Raw genomic sequence first — 20,562 nt, forward strand, 5'->3', positions numbered from 1 at the left:
CATAGCCAGACAATCCTGCTGTCAGGGTGCCAATGCCTGAGATGATGGGGCGCCCAGGATTTCCAGGTTTATGGATCTTGGGTAGTAGATAGAATATCCCAGGTCGGGGTTCAAATCCGCACAGACACACCCCTGGAACCCCGACCTGGGATATTCTATCTACTACCCAAGATCCATAAACCTGGAAATCCTGGGCGCCCCATCATCTCAGGCATTGGCACCCTGACAGCAGGATTGTCTGGCTATGTAGACTCCCTCCTCAGGCCCTACGCTACCAGCACTCCCAGCTACCTTCGAGACACCACTGACTTCCTGAGGAAACTACAATCCATCGGTGATCTTCCTGATAACACCATCCTGGCCACTATGGATGTAGAAGCCCTCTACACCAACATTCCACACAAAGATGGACTACAAGCCGTCAAGAACACTATCCCCGATAATGTCACGGCTAACCTGGTGGCTGAACTTTGTGACTTTGTCCTTACCCATAACTACTTCACATTTGGGGACAATGTATACCTTCAGATCAGCGGCACTGCTATGGGTACCCGCATGGCCCCACAGTATGCCAACATTTTTATGGCTGATTTAGAACAACGCTTCCTCAGCTCTCGTCCCCTAAAGCCCCTACTCTACTTGCGCTATATTGATGACATCTTCATCATCTGGACCCATGGAAAAGAAGCCCTTGAGGAATTCCACCATGATTTCAACAATTTCCATCCCACCACCAACCTCAGCCTGGTCCAGTCCACACAAGAGATCCACTTCCTGGACACTACAGTGCTAATAAACAATGGTCACATAAACACCACCCTATACCGGAAACCTACTGACCGCTATTCCTACCTGCATGCCTCCAGCTTTCACCCTGACCACACCACACGATCCATCGTCTACAGCCAAGCTCTGCGATACAACCGCATTTGCTCCAACCCCTCAGACAGAGACAAACACCTACAAGATCTCTGTCAAGCTTTCTTACAACTACAATACCCACCTGCAGAAGTAAAGAAACAGATTGATAGAGCCAGAAGAGTTCCCAGAAGTCACCTACTACAGGACAGGCCTAACAAAGAAAATAACAGAACGCCACTAGCCGTCACCTTCAGCCCCCAACTAAAACCCCTCCAATGCATTATTAAGGATCTACAACCTATCCTGAAGGATGACCCAACACTCTCTCAAATCTTGGGAGACAGGCCAGTCCTTGCCTACAGACAGCCCCCCAACCTGAAGCAAATACTCACCAACAACCACATACCACACAACAGAACCACTAACCCAGGAACCTATCCTTGCAACAAAGCCCGTTGCCAACTGTGCCCACATATCTATTCAGGGGACACCATCAAAGGGCCTAATAACATCAGCCACACTATCAGAGGCTCGTTCACCTGCACATCCACCAATGTGATATATGCCATCATGTGCCAGCAATGCCCCTCTGCCATGTACATTGGTCAAACTGGACAGTCTCTACGTAAAAGAATAAATGAACACAAATCAGATGTCAAGAATTATAACATTCATAAACCAGTCGGAGAACACTTCAGTCTCTCTGGTCACGCAATCACAGACATGAAGGTCGCTATCTTAAAACAAAAAAACTTCAAATCCAGACTCCAGCGAGAAACTGCTGAATTGGAATTCATTTGCAAATTGGATACTATTAATTTAGGCTTAAATAGAGACTGGGAGTGGCTAAGTCATTATGCAAGGTAGCCTATTTCCCCTTGTTTTTTTCGACCTCCCCCCCCGACGTTCTGGTTAAACTTGGATTTATGCTGGAAATGGCCCACCTTGATTATCATACACATTGTAAGGAGAGTGGTCGCTTTGGATGAGCTATCACCAGCAGGAGAGTGAGTTTGTGGGGGAGGGGGGAGCGTGAGAAAACCTGGATTTGTGCTGGAAATGGCCCAACTTGATGATCACTTTAGATAAGCTATTACCAGCAGGAGAGTGGGGTGGAAGGAGGTATTGTTTCATGGTCTCTGTGTATATATAATGTCTTCTGCAGTTTCCACAGTATGCATCCGATGAAGTGACCTGTAGCTCACGAAAGCTCATGCTCAAATAAATTGGTTAGTCTCTAAGGTGCCACAAGTACTCCTTTTCTTTTTGCGAATACAGACTAACACGGCTGTTGCTCTGAAACTCTAGAAAAGGTAGTGTTTTTTAATAGAACCATAATTGCAGAGGACTCCTTAAGAGTTCTAGAAAAGTCTTTTAATTAAAATTAGTCCTTTTATATTAAAAGAAGCCATCTCTGCCCTCTAAATTAGCATTTTTAGATTTTATCAGAAGATTAACTTTTCTTCACAATAGCTTTTTTGGGGAATTGTGTCGATCTTTATCTGTTATTAAAACTTCAAAGTTATGGAATCTATGTTTTACTATTTCACATGAAATTTTAGTTCTGTTCTAGTATGAAAATCATTTTATTCTGAAGGCAGAAAAACACAAAGTAAAATGCATCTCTTGGTAAGTCTGGAATATTTCTGATTCCTTAGGAACATCTATAAAGATTTGTCAATATTCATAAGATCTCGTACACTGCCCGGTAAATAACCAAAGAAATGCTTATGGCTTTTCAGTATTTTGGAGCAATATAGCCAATATAATATGATTTAGTTGGTGTTGGTCCTGCTGTGAGCAGGGGGTTGGACAAGATGACTTCCTGAGGTCTCTTCCAGCCCTAATCTTCTATGATTCTATAATCCAGGTCAGCTGAAGTGTAGCTTCGCTGAATCACTGGTTTTTATTAAGAAACCCCTGAAAGTAAATAATCTAAATTCTCAAAGCATTTAAAATGAAATAGACTGTAGTTCCCCTTAAGCATTAAATATAAAAATAACCCCTAACCTGAATGAAGCATTATTTTAAAATGGTTTATGAAAATAAGTTACAAGCTAGGAGGAGACATGAATGAGTGAGCAGACATTAGTAGCACTACTGGTAAGGGCAATCTTGTTTTCTTATGTTTACACATTATGTTAAGAAGGAAAACAGTATCTACCTGCAACATTATGGCACAAACAAAAATGATTAAGTCATATTAGGATATAGGGTTAACCTAAAAGAGTAATATGTAAACAGCAGTTATCACAGCAGCTTTAAGTCTTTACATCCTAAACTTTATTCTAATACGAAAAGCTTCCTACTGTCTGAAAAAAATCTGAGACACTACAAACCTAACAGCCTGCAGCTTTCCTATGAGAAGTGAATTATTCGCCATTCTTCATAACATGAGGGGGAAAGGAGTCCAGGAGAGCTGGCTGTATTTCAAAGAATCCCTATTGAGGTTACAGGGACAAACCATCCCGACGTGTCGAAAGAATAGTAAATATGGCAGGCGACCAGCTTGGCATTGGAAGAATCCAATGCACCGCTACAGACTAGGGACCGAATGGCTAGACAGCAGTTCTGCGGAAAAGGACCTAGGGGTAACAGTGGACGAGAAGCTGGATATGAGTCAACAGTGTGCTCTTGTTGCCAAGAAGGCCAGTGGCATTTTGGGATGTATAAGTAGGGGCATAGCCAGCAGATCGAGGGACGTGATCGTTCCCCTCTATTCAACATTGGTGAGGCCTCATCTCGAGTACCGTGTCCAGTTTTGGGCCCCACACTACAAGAAGGATGTGGAAAAATTGGAGAGAGTCCAGCGAAGGGCAACAAAAATGATTAGGGGTCTGGAATACATGACTTATGAGGAGAGGCTGAGGGAACTGGGATTGTTTAGTCTGCAGAAGAGAAGAATGAGGGGGGATTTGATTGCTGCTTTCAACTACCTGAAAGGGGGTTCCAAAGAGGATGGTTCTAGACTATTCTCAGTGGTAGAAGATGACAGGACAAGGAGTAATGGTCTCAAGTTGCTGTGGGGGAGGTTTAGGTTGGATATTAGGAAAAACTTTTTCACTAGGAGGGTAGTGAAACACTGGAATGTGTTACCTAGGGAGGTGGTAGAATCTCCTTCCTTAGAAGTTTTTAAGGTCAGGCTTGACAAAGCCCTGGCTGGGATGATTTAATTGGGGATTGGTCCTGCTTTGAGCAGGGGGTTGGACTAGATGACCTCCTGAGGTCCCTTCCAACCCTGATATTCTATGATTCTTACTCCAACTCGTTTCTTAAATTTAAGTACATGAGAAATTCCATAAACATGTAGCCCAGCAATGCAGATTGAGTCAAAGATCATGAAAAATGCTATTTGGCAGCCCCAGACAATTATGAAGGACATGAAACAACCAGACCATAAAGCAGCTCAATGGGCTAACAAAATTTGAGGGCATTAAATTACGTGTTATTTAATGTGCCTTCCTACACTTACATAGATGTGTCCGGGAAGAATGTCTCTGATGAGAAAAAAAAAAACATTGGACGCCCAGCTGGGAGGTAAATTTAACTCTTGTTTATGATTTAGTACGAACTGGAGAACCACAATACGTTATGTATTAATTTGACTAATATTATTTTTAAAAGACAAAAAAGAACAAAGATACCAGGGCAATAGCAGAGCTTTCTTGAGGGCTGTTTCAAGACTGGAATGAATTCTCTGAGGAACTAAGGACCATCATAAATCTTATCACCTTCCACTCCAAGAACAAATGTGACACATGTTAATACAACTAAGCAATGTGACTATTTAGAATGTGTATTACCATAACACCTAGCACTAGTGGAAGGCACTCAGATACTGTGGTGATGAGCACGGTATACTAATCTATACAGAACAGACACCAGGCAGGAAATAAACCAAGCTACAAACAAACCAAAAGGCTGCGTATGCCAAGATCTTTTTTTTTTTTTTAAGTAGTACAATTGACTAAGTCAGCTCAGGGGAAAACACACACTAATCTTTCACTTCTTCATGCACAGAAGTGCTCTGTAACAATGTTCCTGAGCCCCATTCATGAATAAATCCACTCAATTTGCTTTATTAAAAATATAATTTAAAAATTTCCACACACAGAGTCCCTCCACCCACCTTTAATTCCCTGAGCACTTAGGACTGGGGTCGGCAACCTGTGGCTCCAGAGCCACTTGCGGGCAGCTGTTTTTTGAGGGGGTACGAAGTGCAGGCTTTGGCCAGGAGGCGATTACCACAGGCGGCTTCCAGCCGGCAGTGCAGCAGGGCTCTGGCCCCACATCACTCCCGGAAGCGGTGGCTGCTGGCACATCTCCGCGCACTGCCCCCATCCTCACAGCTCCCATTGGCTGGTAACCGGCCAATGGGAGCTGCAGTGGCGGTGCTTGCGGGGGCGGGCAGCGCACAGAGACCCGCTGTTCCTCCCTCCCCGCAAGGGGCGTTCAAAGACTTGCCAGTAGGCAGCCGCTTCTGGGAGCAGCATGGGGCCACAGGATGCAGCTCGCCTGAGCCCTGCTGGCTGGGAGCCGCCTGTGATAAGCGCCTCCCGGCCAGAGACTGCACTTCACATCCCCTCCTGCACCCCAACCCCCTGCCCCAGGTCAGAACCCGTCCTGCACCCGCACCCCCTCCTGCACCCCAATCCCCTGCCCCCTCCTGTTTATATTCAAATTCAAATGGCAGAAGTCGCATTAAAAGTATTGATGAGTAGTAATAACTTTAATATGTTCAATTATTATTAGTTGATAAATTCTAATTCAACAAGTAGCTTTGCATGTAGCTTTGCTCCCAAAATATTTTGGTCAAAGATAAAAAACAAAAAAATGGCTCTTCTTCTTTGAAAGTCTGCACACCTCCAGCTGAGGAGAGCGAGCTCTCCACAGCCAGTTAAATACCCCTCGTAGGTTGCACAAAGGTTGTTTGAATAAAACATACAGCTAATGAAGCTAAGGGCTACACTGACTTGCCTGATAGCATTCCCAGACAAGGAATAAAGAATCAAGTTTGAGACGCAAACTCTGATCTCCTTAATTGCTCCTTAAAATAGCAGTCATGTTATATGCACCATCTATTTTATTTCGGAAAGGAAAATTACCCAGGCTGAAAACCCTACAGGGCTATAATGGAATTATGGATTACAAATATTAAAGCATTTAGTTCGCACACTTGTGTAAAAATGTAAAGAAAGAATGAAATCCTTTGTAGAATTTTTTACTAGAAGAAAGCTATTTAAATAATAGAATCATAGAACTGGAAGGGACCTTGAGACGTCATCTAGTCCAGTCCCCTGCACAAAAGTCAGGGTTCAAAACTTTACTGCTAGTTAACATATCCATCACGTCCCAAGAATTAACTTCAGATGAAATATACTGTAGCAGAGGTCTGATTGCAGGTCAAGAATTCCTGATTATTAACCCCATCTGACACTACCAACCTCTGTTAGCAAGTCATTTAACCTCTCTGACTCAACTCAGTCTGTTACACAGGTACAATAGATAGCTACCTCACAAGGATGTTGTGAAAAGCAAAGTAATTTGAAGATGAAGTTCATTATACCTATAATAAACTAGTCACATTGTTAAAAGATGGAACATAGGCTAGATATTTTTGGCAGATAGTTTAGTGCAAAGAGAAATGAAGATTATGGAAGATATGTAAATGTAAGCAAAAATCAATCACTTTATTTGGAAACCTTAAAGAGCAGTTTGACATGTGGACACATTACCGGATAGCATCACATCAACAAATGGTTTCATTAGGTGGACAAATTGAATCACAAGATCAGTATTTTAAAGTGATCATTTTAAAATTTCAATTCACTTATCACAACAAATACTTTCCAGTGTACACTTAGCTGGAACAAAGAATATGTTGGTCAGTTTTGTTGTTTTTAGTTCTCTTCCACTCATACAGTGCTCTAATGTTTGGATTGCAAACACAGCTGGGAAATTTTAAATAGAAAATCTTGTTTTCACTGGAATTTCAAAAACATAATAAGTGAAAGCAAATCCATTTTCATCTTAAGTTATGTAAAATATTTTTTCTTTAAACAAAACATTACATTTTGAGCCTAACACATCCCAAATATCCCTTCAAACTAATCTAGAGAGAACAGAAGTAGATCACAAACATAAAATGATCTACTCTTACAACATTTTCATTTTAGCTACCTGATAGAATGCTCTTGATCACAGAAACATAACATAGTAAGTGACAGCGAGATTTCCTGTTTTGGTAACAACTGAATTTACACCTTGATCAAAAACATACTTTCTAAATTCACAATCCAGTTACAACTATGCTGAATAAATCGGATGACCAGCGTATAATTGTTTTCAGTCAACATGCAATGATGGGGTCCTTAAACACTGCCCTGCGAAACTAAATTATGCACATGTGCTATACACATATCTACTCATGCAAGCAAGCCATGTCTCTGTGGTTTGCATGTACTTTTATACATACACAGAAAATCTATACAATTGCTAGAATTGCACCTTCTGAGGAAAAATCTACCCTAAATAAAGTTTACAATACTCTTCTAAATGCATTTTTAAAAACCACCACCACCACCCTCTACAGGCCACTGCTAAACTTTTCTTGTAGCTAACCTTCTTCACAGACTATTAAAACACAATAGGTAAACAGCTTTCCAGAAAAAAAGCCTCACACAGCCACAGCATATTAATCACCAAGAGTGACCTGTATTTATTTACCTTAGGCTGCCCTCAATTTTATTTTCAACAAGAATCAATAAATATTTTGCAAATGCATGTCTTGACTTCATATGTTGACTATTAAAGGGCTGCCAGGATCCAGCACATTTGAAGATTAATCTCTAAATAGATCTTTCATCATTTCCCCAAATCTGTTTAAGTGCTCAGCCATAAGCCACACCCATATTTAAAACACTGTAACTATGGCAAACAATGATTTCTCATTATTATTTTGCTTTAGGAGTGGCCATGATACTTATCATGGTGCAAGCAGTTCTAGGACATCTGTAGCAATTTGCATCTTAGCAACCATAGATTGCCAAAGTAACCCACTCAAAAATTTAAAGAAGGAATGAATTCTTGGGTAGTTTAGTATTTTTACTAAAAGAAAATTGTTTCAACATCAAATTTCAAAGCTTTGCTGCCAGTTAACACATCCATCATGTTCCCAAAATTTACTTCAGAAGAAAGATACTATGGAAGTAGTGGTCTGACCACAGGACTAGAGGGCAAGGCCTCATTAGTACTAGTGCCATCCGACACTATCTCCCTCTGTTAGTATGTCGCTTAACCTCTCTAACTCACTCAATCTGTTAAACAGGTGTAATATTTAGCCACCTCACAAGGATGTTGCAGAAAGCATAGTCATTTGAAAATTAAGCACAAGTTATGTGTAAGTATAATTACACAAAAAAGTACTTTAAAAGAACATTAGTGAGGTTGCAAAGCTAAGCACTCCATAGTTAGGAATTCCAGAATTAAGGTTGTCTATGCATATACATAATGATACAGTCTTTAATTATGTGATCACATACTGTTTTTTCCATAGTTGCCCTTCCGTCCTTCAGTGCACAAGATTGATGGTGCTCAGAGAATGAATCAGTGTTGTGTTGGGAAGGAGACTGTTGGACCTGGCCTCATTTGTTGCAGAAGCTGGAAGGAGTGTGTGATGGTCTATACTGTTATGTTCACCACTTTTACAAGACGATGATAAATTTGGTACAAAGCGTGCCTTGTGAGGTATCACTTGAAATGTCAATCTGCTGAATATAATTATCCTGTTGGAATATGTATAGCAACACTATATGTGTAGTTATAATACTCTATTGTATGATTGTTACAAAAATATGCTGTAATTCTGGGTAACACACACAGACCAGTTTTTCAGTGACAAGGATACACTGGTCCCAGCGAGGTGTTAAAGAGCTTAAGGTGCCATTCTGCAGGGGAAAGGTATAAACAAGAAATTTTCATTTCATCATGGAGACAGTCCAGACCTTATGTCAACAAGAGACTGCTTGTCACCTGCACCCCAGCTGTGGGTAATCCTCAAAGAGGGGAGAGTGGTATAAGAATGAGAGACTGTGGCCTCCAATTTACCTCTCTCCTCCTTTATCTCTGCTCATGACATCGACTCCCAAAAAACTGAACCCAGGCTGAAAGGAAACTGAGCCTGTGAAATTTTCTGCAGAATATGGTAAGACAAAACCTTTTGTTTTTCATAGAATATCAGGGTTGGAAGGGACCTCAGGAGGTCATCTAGTCCAACCCTCTGCTCAAAGTAGGACCAATCCCCAATTTTTGCCCCAGACCCCTATATGGCCCCCTTAAGGATTGAACTCACAACTCTGGGTTTAGCAGGCCAATGCTCAAACTACTGAGCTATCCTTACCCCAAAGTTTTTAAGTTCACTTAGCTTGTTACATTAGGTATTAGCTTGCGTTTTACCCTTTTATTTTCTTTTGTAACCAGACTTGACTTTTATGTATCAGTTGCAATCATTTAAAACTATCTTTCTGTAGTTAATAAATTTATCTTAGTGTTTTAACTTAAACACTATGTTTGGATTAGTGTGTGTGGGAAACTCCAGTTGGGATAACAAGGCTGGTGCGTTATTATTTCCCTTTGATGAAATGAGACTGTCTATGAGCCTGTACTGTTCAGAAGGGTACTGAGCAGTACAAGATGCACATTACTGGGTAATATCAGAGTGCAGTGAATGAGGAGGCGGGGTGAAAGTAACTTAAAGGACTTACTGGTACACAGGGCCAGGGTCCTGAGCAGGGGGATGGGGCCCCACCAGAAGGGGGCGGGTCCTCAACTGTAAGAGGCGGGGCCTTTAAATCACGCTTTAAAGGGCCCGGGGCTCCAGCAGCAGCGGCTGGGAGCCCCGGGCCCTTTAAATCGCCACCAGAATCCCAGGGCTCCAGCAGTGGGGCTCTGGTGGGGATTTAAAGGGCCCAGGGCTCCCGGCAAGCAGCCAAAACCCCAGCCCTTTTAAATTGCTGGCCTGGGGAAGCTGCCCCCTGCTGGTATGGTTGGCTGTGTACCGGCTTACTTTCACCACTGCGAGGTCTAATAATTAAGGCACTTGAAAGCTGTCCTAGAGAATTGGATTCTGTACATTGTCTCTGCCCCATCGTTCCCGTATGATGCTGGGCAAGCCATTTAAAACAAACTTTTCACAGCTGGCCATTAATTTTATGTTCCTCATTTTCTCGTTGCCTGACTTGAGATAGTTGGTCTGCTTTGCAGACATGCTGAACACTCACAGCTGCAACTGAATTCAGCGGGAGCTGTGATCTGAACATACAGAGTGCTATATAATCAAGGTTACAAGAAAACCATGCGCTCCAATTTTATTGCAGAAACCACACTTCTAACACATACCACAACATTCTGTGACTACTGCAAATTTGAATGGCATTGTGACCCTATGTGCCAGTTTGCCACACCACTCCCTCACAATGTCACAACACCGTTCACTCAAATTTGAACCAGCTTCCCCTTCCACCATGATAGAAGGGCAGCCAGGCCAAATTTCAGTGACTGGTATTGTGACCTGGTGCCCTCAAATTTGTCCTCACACCAAAACCACAACTTTAACCAACTACGGTCACAACTTTTGAAACAAACAAATCACAACTTTCTTATAGCCTTAAATAACATGTTAAATATTCTGAAAAATCAGGCCCTAGGTTTCTCAAATTGTGTTCCAAATATTATTGGATACTTTCAACCATAACATCAGGTGCCCATCTATAAAATAGGAATTATAGCACCCGGGGATGGGGGACACTCAACTCTCGTGAGCACCTCCTGTTGGCCAGGTGTGAACCTGCACTCACTCTCTCTTTTCGCAGTACCCCGTTGGCCATTGCCTCATCAGGCAGGTCTTCACTGGCTCAGCCCTCCAACTAAGTCACACAGTTAATATTCATGAATGAACAAACCCCTTCCAGGGTAACAAAGTCCAACAAATGGCTGGTCCTCTGCAGGGTCTTCAGCCCCATCTCTGGGCCTGTTTAAATTCTAGCCCCATTCTCAGGCTCCAAAATGAAATGTATCCCCTTCTCGAGGCTTTGGCCACTCTGCTAGCGGGGGGGACCCAGGCCTGCCCACTACTCTATGTCCCAACACAGGGACACCCAACATGCTGCTTTCTTTACTAGTTGCTATTGCTGCATTCCCTCAGCTGCTTCCCACTCTGTCCCATCACTTTCTTGGGCTCTCCATCTGTTGTTCCCTGTTTAAGAGGGGTCTCTCTACCAGGCCTCCAAATTGTTTCTTAATCTCTGTCTGATTTCTCAGACTCTTCTCTCATACCTCTTTGCCTGGAGAGCTTGTAACCGTCTCTGCCACCATTTAGTTAGGATTTTCTCTCCCAGGCCTCTGCACCTGGAGAGCTTCACAGTCCTATCCCAACTTGAGCAGGGTTTATCCCCAGTCTCTTTATCTGTGGAGTCTCTCAGCCTTCCACTCCTTCCTCACCCTTCCGGTCCCAGCTAGCAACTGACCCTGCTCAGGCCCTGCAGCTCCTTTTAACTGAGCCGGCTGGGAAATGATTGGCTGCTTCCCGTAACCTTTCTAGGTAGGCCTGGAGGAACCCACCTTCACTGCTCCTTTCTGGGTTGGGTCAGGGTGTGGTAGGATCAGGGGGCCTCAAAGAGCCCAGAACAGCCCATCACACACCCATTTACCTCAGGGGCATTCTGAAAATAAACTCATTAATATTTGTGAAGCATTCAGATATTGTAGTGATGAGCATCAGTGAAAACCCTGTGAGGAAATTAATAATTCTGCCTTCAGAGCAGGGTTTGAATAGTGTGGAGTAAATAATGCCTGGGGCCGCACATTAAACAATAAGAAGAAAACAAAATTTTGAATAGCTGCTCATTCAGTGAACCCTGTCCATTCTGTGCTCTGAAAGAGGTAGGGATCCTGAGGGAAAAATGGTATGTGACTGTGTAATTGAAGACTGTACCATATGCATATGCACAAGCGAGCTGAATTAAGGTTGCACAAGTAACTTTAATTCTAGCAATTCCTAACTTTGGAATGCTTGACTTTGCAATCTTAACAGTGTTCTTTTAATGTAATTGTGTGTGGGAGCTCTTCTAGGTTTTTAAAAAAGCAAACTGAAAAAAAAAATTGAAATTCCATCACGCAGCATTATACTGACCCCCACATGATTCATCAAAAGGGTTGGAACCACACAGACTTCTGTCACTTGAGCTAACGGAGTAAATGATAGCAAGAGTAAGTTGCTACCCTCTGTGTACACCAGCACTAGTAAGGCCTGGGACACTTTGCCAATGGGTTTCACAGATATTTGCTGACAGCAGAGGAATAGTGAGACTCAGGGATCTTGGGTTCCATCCCAGGCTTTGGAGGGGACTGTGTTTAGTGGGCACAGACCCTTCTGCCCATTTCTCCCAAGCTTGACCTCGCCCCATTCCCTGCAACCTGTCCCCTTTCTTCCCCACCACTAGTTCCTCATCCCAGTCTCCACTCCTCAGGCTTCTGACCCCAGTCTGCCTTCTGCAGAAGCCTTCCTCTCACCCCTTTAGTCTCCCCATCCCAGTCCTCCTGCCCAACCCTTCCCAGTCCCCACTTCAAACTCCCCAGCCTCCTTGCACTTCCCTTCCCTGATCCGTTTCCCCACCCCCATCTCCTCATCCAATCTCAGTGCCCTCTCCTTACCTGGCTCCTTGTCTCTGTGCAGCCAGTGCCAGTTCTTCCTCCACACCCTGCCTTCCTGTCAGTTCTGTCTCCCCCCACCCACATTGGTTCCTAGTTCCAGTATCCCTCTCGGCTCCTCATTCAATCTCAGTTCCTCCCCCACCTACTGGTTCCCTGTGCCCCTTCCTGGCTCCCAGACATCGCCTCCTTGCCCAGCCAGTGCCAGCCTCCACCCCCCAGGCTCTCCATCCCAATCTACCCCCTGATCCTCCCCAGGAATGCTCCAGGTCCAGCTCTTGTCCTTTCTGCATTTAAATCAGACAGCTTCTTCCTTCCTCCTATACACAGCCTGGGTGGAAGCAGGAGCATCATTGAGAGCACAAGAGAGCCAGGCTCCCTGCTCTCAGTTCCCGTGCCCAACCCCACCTCAACCCCTATCAGCCATTACCTGCACAATCCAGCTTCACCCTTGTAGCCTGGGGCTAGAGGGAATATGCTCAGTCACTCTGCAGGGATAGCGCATGCAGAGTCTGATCAGCACTAGATGCAAAGCGAGGCTTGACTTGAGCATGCTCAGTGAGGACAACAGAAAAGTTACCTACCTTTACAGTAACTGGAGTTCTTTGAGATGTGTTTTCCATAAAAATTGTATGGAAAAAAAAATGTCATACAACTCTTGACATGCATGCACCCCTTGCACTCGAGATCAGAATATTTTAGCCAGCAGTGTCCACTAGGACGGTATGATCTCATACCAAGAGCACAAAGGGTGCTGCATGACCAACCACTGCTCAGTTTCTCGTTCATAACCCTTCCCCGCAGAATCCAATCCAACAGAACTCCAAAACTAAGGGGAGACAGGAGGTTGGTACCACTGAGGCAGTGGGCCTGCATGCTGGTGGAATGTGGAGCTCTACCAATAGCAAAGGAGATTCAGATTCTTCCATAATCTACAGGTTTCAGAGTAGCAGCCGTGTTAGTCTGTATTCGCAGAAAGAAAAGGAGTACTTGTGGCACCTTAGAGACTAACCAATTTATTTGAGCATAAGCTTTTGTGAGCTACAGCTCACTTCACTGGATGCATGTAGTGGAAAATACAGTGGGGAGATTTATATACATAGAGAACATGAAACAATGGGTGTTACCATACACACTGTAACGAGAGTGATCACTTAAGGTGAGCTCTTACCAGTAGGAGAGCTGGGGGCGGGGGGGTGTAGTAAGGACCCTTTTGTAGTGATAATCAAGGTGGGCCATTTCCAGCACTTGACAAGAACGTCTGAGGAACAGTGGGGGGTGGGAAGAATAAACATGGGGAAATAGTTTTACTTTGTGTAATGACCCATCCACTCCCAGTCTTTATTCAACCCTAAGTTAATGGTGTCCAGTTTGCAAATTAATCCCAATTCAGCAGTCTCTCGTTGGAGTCTGTTTTTGAAGTTTTTTTTGTTGAAGAATTGCAACTTTTAGGTCTGTAATCGAGTGTACAAAGAGATTGAAGCGTTCTCCAACTGGTTTATGAATGTTATAATTCTTGACATCTGATTTGTGTCCATTTATTCTTTTACGTAGAGACTGTCCAGTTTGACCAATGTACATGGCAGAGGGGCATTGCTGGCACATGACGGCATATATCACATTGGTAGGTGTGCAGGTAAACGAGCCTCTGATAGGGTGGCTGACATGATTAGGCCCTATGATGGTGTCCCTTGAATAGATATGTGGACACAGCTGTCAACGGGCTTTGTTGCAAGGATAGGTTCCTGGGTTAGTGGTTCTGTTGTGTGGTGTGTGGTTGCTGGTGAGTATTTGCTTCAGGTTGGGGGGCTGTCCGTAAGCAAGGACTGGCCTGTCTCCCAAGATCTGTGAGACTGATGGGTCGTCCCTCAGGATAGGTTGTAGATCCTTGATGATGTGTTGGAGAGGTTTTAGTTGGGGGCTGAAGGTGATGGCTAGTGGCGTTCTGTTATTTTCTTTGTTGGGCCTGTCCTGTAGTAGGTGACTTCTGGGTACTCTTCTGGCTCTGTCAATCGGTTTCTTCAGTTCAGCAGGTGGGTATTGTAGTTGTAAGAATGCTTGATAGAGATCTTAGAATCATAGAATATCAGGGTTGGAAGGGACCTCAGGAGGTCATTTAGTCCAACCCCCTGCTCAAAGCAGGACCAATCCCCAACTAAATCATCCCAGCCAGGGATGTCAAGCCTGACCTTAAAAACCTCTAAGGAAGGAGATTCCACCACCTCCCTAGGTAACGCATTCCAGTGTTTCACCACCCTCATTGTGAAAAAGTTTTTCCTAATATTCAACCTAAACCTCCCCCACTGCAACTTGAGACCATTACTCCTTGTTCTGTCATCAGCTACCACTGAGAACAGTCTAGATCCATCTTCTTTGGAAGCCCCTTTCAGGTAGTTGAAAGCAGCTATCAAATCCCCCCTCATTCTTCTCTTCCGCAGACTAAACAATCCCAGTTCCCTCAGCCTCTCCTCATAAGTCATGTGTTCCAGTCCCCTATTCATTTTTGTTGCCCTCCGCTGGATTCTTTCCAATTTTTCCACATCCTTCTTGTAGTATGGGGCCCAAAACTGGATGCAGTACTCCAGATGAGGCCTCACCAATGTTGAATAGAGGGGAACGATCACGTCCCTCGATCTGCTGGCAATGCCCCTTCTTACACATCCCAAAATGCCACTGGCCTTCTTGGCAACAAGGGCACACTGTTGACTCACATCCAGCTTCTCGTCCACTGTAACCCCTAGGTCCTTTTCTGCAGAACTGCTGCTGAGCCATTCGGTCCCTAGTCTGTAGCGGTGCATGGGATTCTTCCTTCCTAAGTGCAGGACTCTGCACTTGTCCTCGTTGAACCTCATCAGATTTCTTTTGGCCCAATCCTCCAATTTGTCTAGGGCCCTCTGTATCCTATCTCTACCCTCCAGCGTATCTACCTCTCCTCCCAGTTTAGTGTCATCTGCAAACTTGCTGAGGGTGCAATCCACACCATCCTCCAGATCATTTATGAAGATATTGAACAAAACCGGCCACAGGACTGACCCTTGGGGCACTCCACTTGATACCGGTTGCCAACTAGACATGGAGCCATTGATCACTACCCATTGAGCCCGACAATCTAGCCAACTTTCTATCCACCTTATAGTCCATTCATCCAGCCCATACTTCTTTAACTTGCTGGCAAGAGCAACAGGGGACTGATCACTTGATGATTACCTGTTCTGTTCATTCCCTCTGAGGCACATGGCACTGGTCACTGTCAGAAGGCAGGATACTGGGCTAGATGGACCTTTGGTCTGACCCAGTAGGGCCATTCATAGAATCACAGAATTCTATGGGAGGTCATCTAGTCCAACTCCCTGCTCAAAGCAGGAAAACATTCTTATGTTCTTATTCTTATGTTCTTACTTTAGCTGGCTGGAAACCCTGAAGAACAATTTGAGATGTGGACATGTTACCCGATGTCCTCCTAATGAAGCCCTCTGTTGATGTGAAGCTAAATTGAATCACAAGATCAGTTTTACCTCAGCTCCTCCATTACCTCCTCTTCACAGGACCTCGGCACTTGCACCTTAGTTGTGATATAAAACTCTGTTCTCAAAGTATTTACCAGCAGTAATTAGGAACCTAAATCAACACTAAACAAGTGAAAGAAATAAGTTTTTCTTTCTTTCCCACAATAACTTTTGCAGGTCTACAGGCTGTTGAAATGAAAAGTCACAGAAAAGGATATGCAGTATGTGTCCAACAAAACCCAACAGGACAGAAACACTTCAGACACTTCTGCATAGGTCAAACATGTGAAAAATAAACAGAAAAATATTCCAAACCCAAGTCTCTGAGACTTAGATCTCCACTATAATAAAAGGACAAAAGCAATCAAAGAGGAAAACAATTCTATAGACAGACCAGTCAATTTTTACCTGGACCAATTTTAGAAAGGAAATTGTAAAACCTTCCAGGAATGATGGACGCTTGAATTTTAAAAAATGTTCCATGCACAAATGAAAGAATTAATTTTGCGCTCTGACTTTTCATCAGCAGTTTCCTGTTAAACTCTGATCAGGAAAAACGAAATGTACTTATGTGATGGCTATGGTGCTGCTCGGGTGTGCACCTGGATTCCCAGAAATCTAAAGAGCAAGTTTTCAGATAGTGGTGAAATTGTCTCTGAGCTAGAACTTTCCAATATCTTGTTACCTAATTTGTAGGCAGGGTGACTTTAGGTTCCCCACCCCCTTATTAAATAGTGTTATGTCATAAGAGAAATACATTATTATATATTAAATATATTAGTAATTTTATGTTAGGTGATTCACCTCAGAGCATTAGAATTATTACCACACTATTATGATAAAAGGTCTAGAAAACTTCACCTGTGAGGAAAGGTTAAAAAACTGGGCATGTTTAGTCTTGAGAAAAGACGACTGAGGGGGAACCTGATAACAGTCTTCAAATATGTTAATGGCTGTTATAAAAAGGATGGTGCTTAATTGTTTTCCATGTCCACTGAAGGAAGGACAAGTAGTAATCTGCACCAACAGAGATTTAGGTAGATATTAGGAAAAACTTTAACTATAAAAGGACAAAAAGAAAAGGAGTACTTGTGGCACCTTAGAGACTAACAGTTTTTCCACTGAATGCATCCGATGAAGTGAGCTGTAACTCACGAAAGCTTATGATCAAATAAATTTGTTAGTCTCTAAGGTGCCACAAGTCCTCCTTTTCTTTTTGTGAATACAGACTAACACGGCTGCTACTCTGAAACCTATAAAAGGACAGTTATGCACTGGAACAGGTTACCAAGGGATGTGGTGAAATCCCCATCACTGGAGGCTTTTTCAGAACAGGGTAGACAAACATCTGTGAGGGTTGGTCTAGGTATACTTGGTCCTGCCTCAGCATGGAGGCAATGGACCAGCTAACCTCTCAAGGTTCTTTCCAAACATACATTTCTATGATTTTTGTCTGAATGTTGGCCTTTTGTCCCTAGAGATTTAACTTAAATTATATAACCAGTATTACAAATATTTTCTTGGAGAAGTCGGATTTTCTCTCTTTGCAGTGATACTGAAGCCTAAAGTAGTACTTTATTATAGACGGGAAAACGTTCTATTGATCATTGTTATATTTAATGATACATGGATTTTTTTTATATATTTTAGCCTTTGAAATTAGAAATAGGAAGAAAATTACAGTAAGAAGAAAAGGCAACCCAAGGTTTTAACTTCAAAACAAGTAATCTCAAAACAACTGGGATTCTAACACTAACAATTACTGAATCTCCTCCTCATTCAAAATGCCTCACAAGAAATTTATGAAGGCTTCTTTGCAAAGTCCCATATTATTAACATTATCATGCACACTATATATAAACGTTGATAGGTGCAAAGCAATGTACACTGTAAAAAATAATCCCAATTATTCATATAAAATGATGGGTTCTAAATTAGTTGTTATCAATCAAGAAAGATCATGAAGTTATCGTGGATAGTGCTCTGAAAATATCTGCTCAATGTGCAACAGCAGTCAAAAAAGCTAACAATGTTAGGAACCACTAGGAAAGGGATAGATGATAAAACAGAAAATATCATAACGCCACAATATAAATCTATTGGACACCCACACCTTGAATATTCTGAGCAGTTCTGATCACTCCATCTCAGAAAAGACACATTAGAATTGGAAAAGGTACAGAGACAAAAATGATTATGATGGTTATGGAATAGCTTCCAAAGAAAATAGACTGGGACTATTCAGCTCAGAAACGAAATAACTAAAGAGGGATACGATAGAGGCCTATAAAATCATGAATGGCAGGGAGAAAGAGAATAGGGAAGTGTTATTTACGCCTTCACATAATGCAAGAACCAGCACGTCACCATATGAAACTAATAGGCAGCAGGCTTAAAACAAACAAAAGGAAGTACTTCTTCACACAATGCACAGTCAACCATCAACCTGTGCAACTTATTGCCAGGGGATGTTGTAAAGGCCAAAAGCGTAAGTGGCTTCAAAAAGGAATTAGATAAATTCATGGAGGATAGGTCCGTCAATGGTTATTATTAACCAAGATGGTCAAGGATGCAACCCTATGCTCTGGGATGCCTTAAACCTCTGACTGCCAGAAGCCTGGACAAGATGACAGGGGATGGATCACTCAATAAGTTGTCCTGTTACGTTCATTGGTCAGTTTTGTTGTTTTTAGTTCTTTTCCACTCATACAGTGCTCTAATAGTTGGATTGCAAACACTGGAGAATTTTAAATAGAAAATCTTGTTTTCACCGGAATTTCAAAAACATAACATGTGAAAGCAAAAATTCTATTTTTATCTTAAGTTACGTAAAATAATTTTTTCTTTAACCAAAACCTTGGGATGTTTTAGGCTCAAAATGTAAGTGTCCCTTCAAACCAATCTAGAGTGAACAAAATTAGATCATAAACATAAAATGATCTACCTTTATAACATTTTCATTTTTAGCTTCCTGATAGAAGACTTGATCACTGAAACATAACATCATAAACAACAGCGAGATTAATTATTTCCTGTTTTGGTGGTAACTGAATTTACACCTTGATCAAAAACATACTTTCTAAATTCACAATCCAGTTACACTTGTGCTGAATAAATTGGATGTCCAGAGTATAATTGTTGTTTTCAGTCAACATGCAATGATGGGGTCCTTAAACACTGCCCTGTGAAACTAAATTATGCACATGTGCTATACACATATCTATGCATGCAAGCAAGCTATGTCTCTGTGGTTTGCTTGTACTTTTATATATCACATTATGACAATTGCTAGAACTGCACCTTCTTAGGGAAAATCTATCCTAAATAAAGTTTACAATACTCTTTTAAGTACATTTTAAAAAACACCACCACCCTCTACAGGCCACTGCTAAACTTTTCCTGTAGCTAACCTACACAGACTGCAGTGCATGTTAAAACACAATAGGTAAGTAACCTTCCAGAACACTGGGTAGACTCAAGCCTCTTCAGCACTCAAGCAGGTCAGCTTACACAGCCACAGCACATCAGTCACTAAGAGCGACCTGTATTTATTTACCTCAGGCTGCCCTCAATTTTATTTTCAACATGAAGTGATAAATATGTTGCAAATGCATGTCTTGACTTCATATATTGACTATTAAAGGCTGCCAGGATCCAGCATATTTGAAGATTAATCTCTAAATAGATCTTTCATCATTTCCCCAAATCTGTTTCCATGCTCAGCAGTAAGCCACGACTGTAGATAAAATGTTGTATCTGTGACCAATTTAGTGATATATTATTTCTCTTTAGAATCAGCCATGATATTATCATGGTGCAAGCAGTTTTAGGCATCTGTTGCAATTTGTGTCTTAGCAACAACAGGCTGCCACAGTAACCGGTTCCAAAATCTTTTTTTTAATGAAGGTTCCTCTGAACTAGGTGAGCCTTTACCCCACCCCACCCCTCAATGCTCCATGAGCAGTAATGCTCATTTTCATTTCACTTTTTATGATAAAAACTAAACGGGTACATTAAATAGCTCCTAATTTACATGTGTGGACTTGAAATAAAAACGGTGAGCGTAAGTGGTCCCAGAACCACAAACTTCTAAACACAATTTGGGAAGCTTCCCTTGACAAATGGGGGCGGAGCTACTCGAATATGTTCTGCAGAACATAAGATTCCACTTTTTTCTTTAAATTAAGTTGTTGCCCTTATGGCTGCAAAAAAACAAATTTTTTTTATGTCCAACAAGTAACTAAAAGTTTTGTCTCCATGAGTCTGCAGACAGACAGCTCCAACATGCCTGCTGAGGCTCACTGAGGCTGTTTGAAAAAGCAGAACAAAATTAACATAACTCTTATCAGTTTTATTGATGCTGTTCAGGAGCTGGTGAGTAGGATTTAAACCCAAGTATCATGTTAGTTTATTACCTCTTCTACTTCGCAAGGCTATGAACTGCATTGGAAAAAGGACCTAAAGCTATTCACAAGGTAAGACCATCTCT

The 20,562-nt window shown here is 42.4% G+C and overlaps 1 protein-coding gene across 3 annotated transcripts in view; it reads right to left on the reverse strand.

Annotated features, from left to right (window-relative positions):
• Window positions 1–20,562, reverse strand: part of EYA3 (EYA transcriptional coactivator and phosphatase 3) — a 140,975-nt gene that overhangs the window by 93,018 nt on the left and 27,395 nt on the right. The window contains exon 1 of one of the 3 annotated variants that reach the window (XM_073317486.2): window positions 8,403–8,909. The exons of the other annotated variants lie outside the window; for them this stretch is intronic. The gene's annotated coding sequence lies outside the window, so the exon portion shown is untranslated. Of the gene's footprint in view, window positions 1–8,402; window positions 8,910–20,562 lie in introns of those variants that run through there. 3 annotated transcript variants of the gene reach the window in all.

The sequence above is a fragment of the Lepidochelys kempii genome, chromosome 19 (assembly GCF_965140285.1).
Source record: "Lepidochelys kempii isolate rLepKem1 chromosome 19, rLepKem1.hap1, whole genome shotgun sequence".
Taxonomy (NCBI): Eukaryota; Metazoa; Chordata; order Testudines; family Cheloniidae; genus Lepidochelys; species Lepidochelys kempii.